This window comes from Trichechus manatus, unplaced genomic scaffold (genome assembly GCF_000243295.1).
Source record: "Trichechus manatus latirostris isolate Lorelei unplaced genomic scaffold, TriManLat1.0 scaffold00018, whole genome shotgun sequence".
NCBI classification, from domain to species: Eukaryota; Metazoa; Chordata; class Mammalia; order Sirenia; family Trichechidae; genus Trichechus; species Trichechus manatus.
The window spans coordinates 10,859,600-10,866,864 of NW_004443954.1; the positions used below are offsets into that span (position 1 = coordinate 10,859,600).

Consider the following 7,265-nt stretch of genomic DNA (forward strand, 5'->3'; position numbering starts at 1 on the left):
ATCTTTGAACAGTTGTAAAAATAATATATCCTATGTACTTCAAGAAGAATTTCAAGAACTCAGATAATATTTTTAGTCCCACAACCTTCAGGATGATCTTATATAAACTCCCTCATAAATCCTGAAATCCCTTTAGTTTTGCTTCGTTAAACCTAACGTTGGTATAGTTCATTTTATATGCAAAATAAAATAGTGTGTATCAGTCATGTAAATATAATGTTGAGATTTTTATTTGCAGTTCTCAAGCCATTTGAAATTAACCCCCCTCTCAAAAAAAGCAATACTGGAAAGCAACATAAAGCTTTTTTAAAGTTAAAAGATACCAAGAGTTAGTTTTTGTGACTTCTAGTCTCAACTCTGTCAATGGCTTACTCTGTGAACAAGAGTTATGTAAGGCCTACTGAATTGTGGTTTATGGTGATGGAAAAATCACACTGATTAAGGGCAGCACATGTACTAAAATTGAAATGATACAGAGAAGATTAGCATAGCCCCTGCACAAGGATGACATGCAAATTCATGAAGCATTCCATATTTTTTGGAGCCCTGGTGGTGCAGTGGTTAACAACTCAACTGGTAACCAAAAGGTCAGCAGTTCGAATCCACCAGCCGCTCCCAGAAATCCTATGGGGCAGTTCTACTCTGTCCCATGGGGTCACTATGAGTCCGAATCGACTCAACAGCAAAGGATTTTTTTAAGGTTGCACAGCCAATTAATGTAATTGCTGTCAATAAGTTATACACTTGTAAAAAGTTGAATGCGCAAAAAGTTGTGTGATAGATATATTTACAATGACAAGAAAAAAAAAAGAGTAGCTGCTGACCCTGTTTATGTACAACCGAATGCCTCATGGGATTTGGCTCCTTGTTTTGGAGGTTTAGGGTCACTGTTTCATGGGACATCCCAGTTAACTGGCCTAATAACGTATTTAGTGCTTCTGTTCTACCTCCTAGTTTGTTATATAGTACCTGGGGTCTTAAAAGCTTGCAAGCAGCCATCCAAGGCGCAACAATTAGTCTCTATTCACCTGGAGCAACAGAGGAAGGAGAGTCAGGAATAGGAGGAGGATATGGATTATGTAGCTAATTGCCTCCATGAACAACTGTCTCCTTTTCCATGAGACCAGAACTGGATGGTGCGCGACTACCATTACCGAACATTTTGGTCAAAGATTCTATAGAAGACTCCTGATCAAAAGTGAGAAAATTCAGAATAGAATTTCAAATTCTGTGGAATCCAGACTTTCTGGGGCCATAGAGGCTGGATGAATCCCTGAAACTATTGCCCTGAGATAATCTTTAAACCTTAAACCAAAATATCCCTTGAAGTCTTAAAACCAAACAATAGTTTAGCTTAACTAATAAAGAATGTTTGCTCTGAGCATTGTGCTTTTTTAAGATCTATCTGTATGGGGTCAGGCTGACAACAGCAACTAGAAAGATTAGATAGGAAACTTAGGGGGTAGTGAGTTTATGTAAATGGGGAGAGGAACAACTCAAAACAGAAGGCTGAGAATGGTTGCACAACTCAAAGAATGTAATCAATGTCGCTAAATTACACATGTAGATGTTCTGCAGTGTATATTCCCAACAACAAAAATATATTTAAAAAGTTATGTAAGACCTAACTCAAAAGAACCATATTAGCTATTTTCCATTTAAGAATATGTCTATATTTTGAAAGCCAAATTTTCCTTGCCCAAACACAATTTTAAAATAGTCAAACCCTTTGAGGTAAGAATATTATACAAGGGACTAAGAGGCTTGCAGAGGTGCATTCAGAGGGGTCCCCATTTTATAAAGGGGAAAGAGGCTTACAGAGGTGCAGAGGGGTCCCCATTTTATAGAGGGGAAAGAGGCTTGCAGAGGTGCAAAGGGGTCCCCGTTTTATAGAGGGGGAAAGAGGCTTGCAGAGGTGCAGTCAGAGGGGTCCCCGTTTTATAGAGGGGAAAGAGGCTTGCAGAGGTGCAGTCAGAGGGGTCCCCATTTTATAGAGGGGAGAGAGGCTTGCAGAGGTGCCGTCAGAGGGGTCCCCGTTTTACAGAGGGGAAAGATGCTTGCAGAGGTGCAGTCAGAGGGGTCCCCATTTTATAGACGGGAGAGAGGCTTGCAGAGGTGCAGTCAGAGGGGTCCCCATTTTATAGAGGGGAAAGAGGCAGAGGTGCAGTCAGAGGGGTCCCCATTTTATAGAGGGGAAAGAGGCTTGCAGAGGTACAGTCAGAGGGGTCCAAGGCCAAACAGTTACCAAGAGGCACAGCTGGGACTTGCACCGTGTCATTGACTCTGAAAGGCCTGTTCTCAGCTACTCTGCCAGAGGGTCTCAGATTCAAACATCCTCAGGGATAGGTGGGTGAAGCAAGTGAGGGAAGCAGGCCAGGTGGGGGCTGAAGTGAACTGAAGAGGAAATGCCCAATTAAAGTCAACTACAGCTACTGGGCTGCAGCAGACCAGTGTGGCAAGGTAGATATGCTGGACCTGAGAAATCAGAGTAGCTGGCAAGTGGGCTATCTAGATTGTGAAATCATCTGATATAAAAATATCAGTTCAATTTTTTTAAAATTTTTTTATTCTTATCAGGATTAAAGAAAAAAAAAAAATCCCCAGTGCTTGATAATGCTAGCAGGTATATGGAGCAGCTCGAACCCTCATGAACTGCTGGTTGGAATGCAAAAATGGTACAGTCACTTTGGAAAATACTTTGGCAATTTCTTACAAAGTTAAACACACACTTACCATGTCCAGCAATCCCACTCCTAGGTATTCCTAAGTTAAATGAAAACCTATGCTCATTCAAAAAATGGTACCTGAATGTTTATAGTGGCTTATTTATAAGCACCAAAAACTGGAAACAGCCCAAATGTCTCTCGACTGTAGAATAGATAAACAAGCCGTGGTCCGTTCATACAATGGAATACTACTCAGCAATAAAAAGAAATGAACTAGAAATTCATGTAATAACAAAGATGGATCTCAAAAGCATTATGCTATGTGAAATAAGCCAGATTCAAAAGATTATATACTGTATGATTCTATTTATATGATATTCTGGTAAAGGAAAATCTGTAGAGACAGAAAGCAGATTAGTAGTTGCCAGGAACTGGGGTAGGGATGAGGCTGACCACTCAGGGTCAGCATGAGAAAATTTTGGGGGGTGATAGAAATGTTCAAAATCTTTATTGTGGTGGTGGTTACCTGACTATACATTTGTCAAAGCTGCAGAACTATAAAGGGTGAATTTTTAGTGTGTAAATTATACCTTAATAAAAAAGAAGAGCAGTTGAACAGTGAAAAAAAGCATCACCTATTGTTTGATACACACACACACATATCACAAAGAAATATATTTTGTTCACTGATATGTATGATTATTTTGCATTATAAAGACAGTCTTAATGAGTTAAGATTACAAACTATTTGACATCTTTTAAAAAAACAAGTATAATTTTAAGATCTACTTCACATTCAGGAAATAAAATCTATAGCTCTCTAAAGCCATGTACTTTCTGGAACACTAGACAATTAAGAATTCCAAAGAATGATCCACTATGAGAACAGTATTTGGATTGTTAATAGGGAGTCAAGTTATTTAAACTATGCTCTTAATTGAGATAATACAAGAATGTGTTGTGAATTATAAAATTCTCTACAAATAGAATAGCATGGTAAAGAGTTCAAGCTTTAGAGTCAATCTGCCTGGCTTTGGATCCTGTCTCTGCCACTCATTAGTTATGTGACCTTGAGGAAGTTACTTAATCCCTCTGAGTTTCATTTTCCAAACTGTAAAGTGTAAAACCTTCATAGATTAAATGAGAAAATACCTGTAGCACTTAAACCCGTTGCCAGCAAGTGGATTCCAACTCAGAGACCCTATAGGACAGAGTAGAACTGCCCCATAGGGTTTCCAAGGAGTGGCTGGTGGATTCAAACTGCTGACCTTTTGGTTAGCATCCAAGTTCTTAATCACTGCGCCACCAGGGCTTCCCACTGGGGCTTAGCACATATAAAATGCTACATAAATGATAGCTGTTAACTGATTATTTATGTTATGTTAGAAATTTTAAGATTTTTATATTTTGAAGTTAATTGCAAATAGCAGCACCATGTCATCACAGCCTTCAGAAAGGCAGCAGATAGGACAAGGGGCCTCCCCGAAGTGGTCGGTTTTGTTACCTTTCATACCTGACTGTCGGCTGTTAACAGTGAGGAGCATGGATGCCTCTCCTCCCCTCCTGCAGTAACAGGAGGCTTAGCAGGCTGGGCTAGGGTGAGGCAAGTGGGGTGCCAGGTGCATAAAATTTAAGGAGCCCTAGGTGCCTCATGGAGCCTTGGTGGTGAAGTGGTTAAAAGCTCCGCTGCTAACCAAAAGGCTGGCAATTCAAACTCACCAGCCACTCCTTGGAAACCCTATGGGGCAGTGCTACCCTGTCTTATAGGGCAGCTATGAGTCAGAATCCAGTCGGTGGCTCATAAGGAGCTCTGGGAACCCCTGATGGCATAGTGGTTAACTGCTACAGCTGCTAACCACAAGGTCAGCAGTTCAAACCCACCAGGAGCTCCTCGGAAATTCTATGGGGCAGTTTTACCCTGTCCTATAGGGTTGCTATGAGTTGGAATTGACTTGACAGCAACAGGTTTTGTTTTGTTTTTTAAGGAGCTCTGGTGGCGCAGTGGCTAAAGTGCTCGGCTGCCAACCAAACAATGGGCAGTTCAAACCTACTGGCCACTCTTCAGGAGAAAGATATGGCAGTCTGCTTCCGTAAAAGATGACAGCCTTGGAAACCCTATGGGGCAGTTCTACTCTGTCCTACAGGGTCGCTATGAGTGGGAATTGACTCAGGGGCAGTGGGTTTGCTTGTTTTGATTTTTAGGTGCCTCGTTTTCCTCACCATAGTCTGAGCCACCTTCCCTCCAGCGTTCTTCATGATTCTCTGCATTCCTTTCCCACTCTAGGGAGAAAATCTTTAAAATTCGGCTTTGTTGAAAGCCTGAGAAGATTCATATAGTTTGGTGACTAATCATTAGACTTTACTAAAGTTATTGTCTTCCAGGTTCTATATGTTAGCCACCTTTTGGAGGTAACTTTCATATTTGAAATTATGTTTTTTTCTCTATTAATACAGGAATCTCTCTTTGAAGGAATCTCAAAGCTCGCTGACAAAAAATGATGTACATGAACCTCACCTTCTCCATAAATCAAAAGAAAATTCATTTATGGAAAATGAGTAAATTCAGCCTCAAGTGATCGGAAACGTTTTATTTTTAACTTCACAGTACTACTACATAGCAACATCTTTTATGAGCTTGTAGTTTCATAGAAGCTCATACGAAAAACTCTTGGTTCTTGTTTGATTTTCTTTATATGATCTGAAACATTGCTTTCCACGTGTGAATTCAAGGATTTATTTGCATTATTCCTCATACAATTTATCTGGAAAATAAAGATGTTTTCTCATTCACAAAAAGAATGTAACCCTTTTTGAGCCAATGAAATTATGGTGTGCTCCTTTCTTGTAAATAGTTATTGGATGGGAATTGAGATGAAAACCTGAAGACCGTTCTGATTCACTAATATGTGGACCAAATGTAGCAAGCGCCATGACTACTATGTACTGCTTGGTAGTTCTAATTTAAAAATCTACTGGAAAGCATGAGACTATGTCCCATATACACAGGCAGTTTCATTAATGGTATTTTAAATTTAATATTCCGTTTTGACCCCAAAGAAGATAATAAAATGCCCTGCATTTCGAACTGTAGGCGTTGTTTCAAGTACGTACTGGTTATAGTTACGTTGCTAGAAAATATTGTGTGTTCCCTATGAGTGCAATGGAGTAATAGATGGATTAAGCTCTGCTCGGCTGGAGCCGGCCGGCCGGCTCTGGAAGGGCCTCGGGGTGCAGCGCCCGTTTTCCAAAGGAGCCTTGGATCCGCTTCCTCCTCCCGGGACGTGCACACCACTTTTTGCGTGGGCTCACACGCAGAACGCCTCAGACGAACTTACCCGCAGCCAGGAAAGAATCTTAGGTCTAAAAAATGAAACCAGAAAAGCAGTGGCCCCACGGGGGCAGCGTGGGCGCGGGAGGCTAGAGGTCTGCACCGCCAGCGCACCGGGAAGCGGCGCCCGCGACCCCGGGACGGTTCACTCGTTTAGGACCTTCCGAAAGTCGCACAGACTGAAGGGCAATTTATCCCTGCGCGGCTCTCTCATGTGGCCCCGGAGTACTGAGGTAGAGGCGCTACTGCAGTAAGTAATCAGGACAGCTTGAAACATGTGCCCAGTGGTAGAAAGAATCAAAGGTTAGCTCATCGATGTGGCACTTCGACGTTTCCTCACAGAAAAGGAAGTCACGCTCAACAAAACGGCAGCGTTCCCGCCTCAGCTCGGCCTGCGCTGGGAGGGGCCTGGGCGCAGACTGGGCCCGGGTCCGAGTCCCGAAGAAGAGGGTGGCGGCGAGGCGGCTCGCGGCCTCGAGCCCAGAACCCATTCCTGGCTCCGCAGCCGGCGCCCCAACACGGAGGACGCCTTCGGCGTTCCGTCTCCCCAAGAACCGGGGATACAAGGCATATGGGGCGGGGTGGTGCAGTGGTTAAGGGCTCGGCTGCTAACCGAAAGATGGACGGTTGGAACTCACCAACTGCTCTGAGGAAGAAAGTTGTGGCAGTCGGCTTCCATAAAGATAAAGCCTTGGAAACGCTATGGTGCAGCTACTCGGTCCTATAGGGTCACTAAGAGTCCAAATCGACTCCATCTCACCCGGAGGAGGGGGAGCTGGGGCGGGGCCTTCCGGACGCCCCGCCCCGCCGGGCTGTTTGATTAATGACTGTCTCCCCGCCGAGGGGGCGGCTCTGCTCCGCAGCAGCCCCAGCGTGGCAGCTCAGGTGGGCGCGGACCTCAGCCAGACCAGCGGTCCCGGCCCGACGTGGAGGCCGCCGGCAAACACGCCCGGCCGCGGAGCGCCAGCATAAAAAGCGCAGCCAGCCAGCTAGAGCGGCCTCCGACTTCGGCTGGACGAGAATGGAGTGAGCGGCGCGGCCCTGGCCACGCAGACCCGGCCCGACGCCCCAGGCCCGCTCGCACAGCGAAGCCAAGCCCCGCAGGGCCGCTCCAGGAGAGGTAAGTGCCCAGCAGACCCGCTGCCCCGAGCCCCACGCCCGCCAACCCCCGCCCGACCCCGATACTGGGTGCCCTAGTCCGAGGTGAGGCCCCACTCCTTCGGCAGAAATTCCCCCAAGCTCCCGCCGCCCCCTGGGGCCCGCGCCTCGCG

At 44.9% G+C, this 7,265-nt stretch overlaps 1 non-coding gene across 1 annotated transcript; it reads left to right on the forward strand.

Annotated features, from left to right (window-relative positions):
- Positions 1 to 434: 434 nt before the first annotated feature.
- On the forward strand, positions 435 to 539 carry LOC111819785 (U6 spliceosomal RNA). The gene has a single exon (XR_002823371.1). It is a non-coding gene; the product is annotated as a U6 spliceosomal RNA (small nuclear RNA).
- Positions 540 to 7,265: the final 6,726 nt, after the last annotated feature.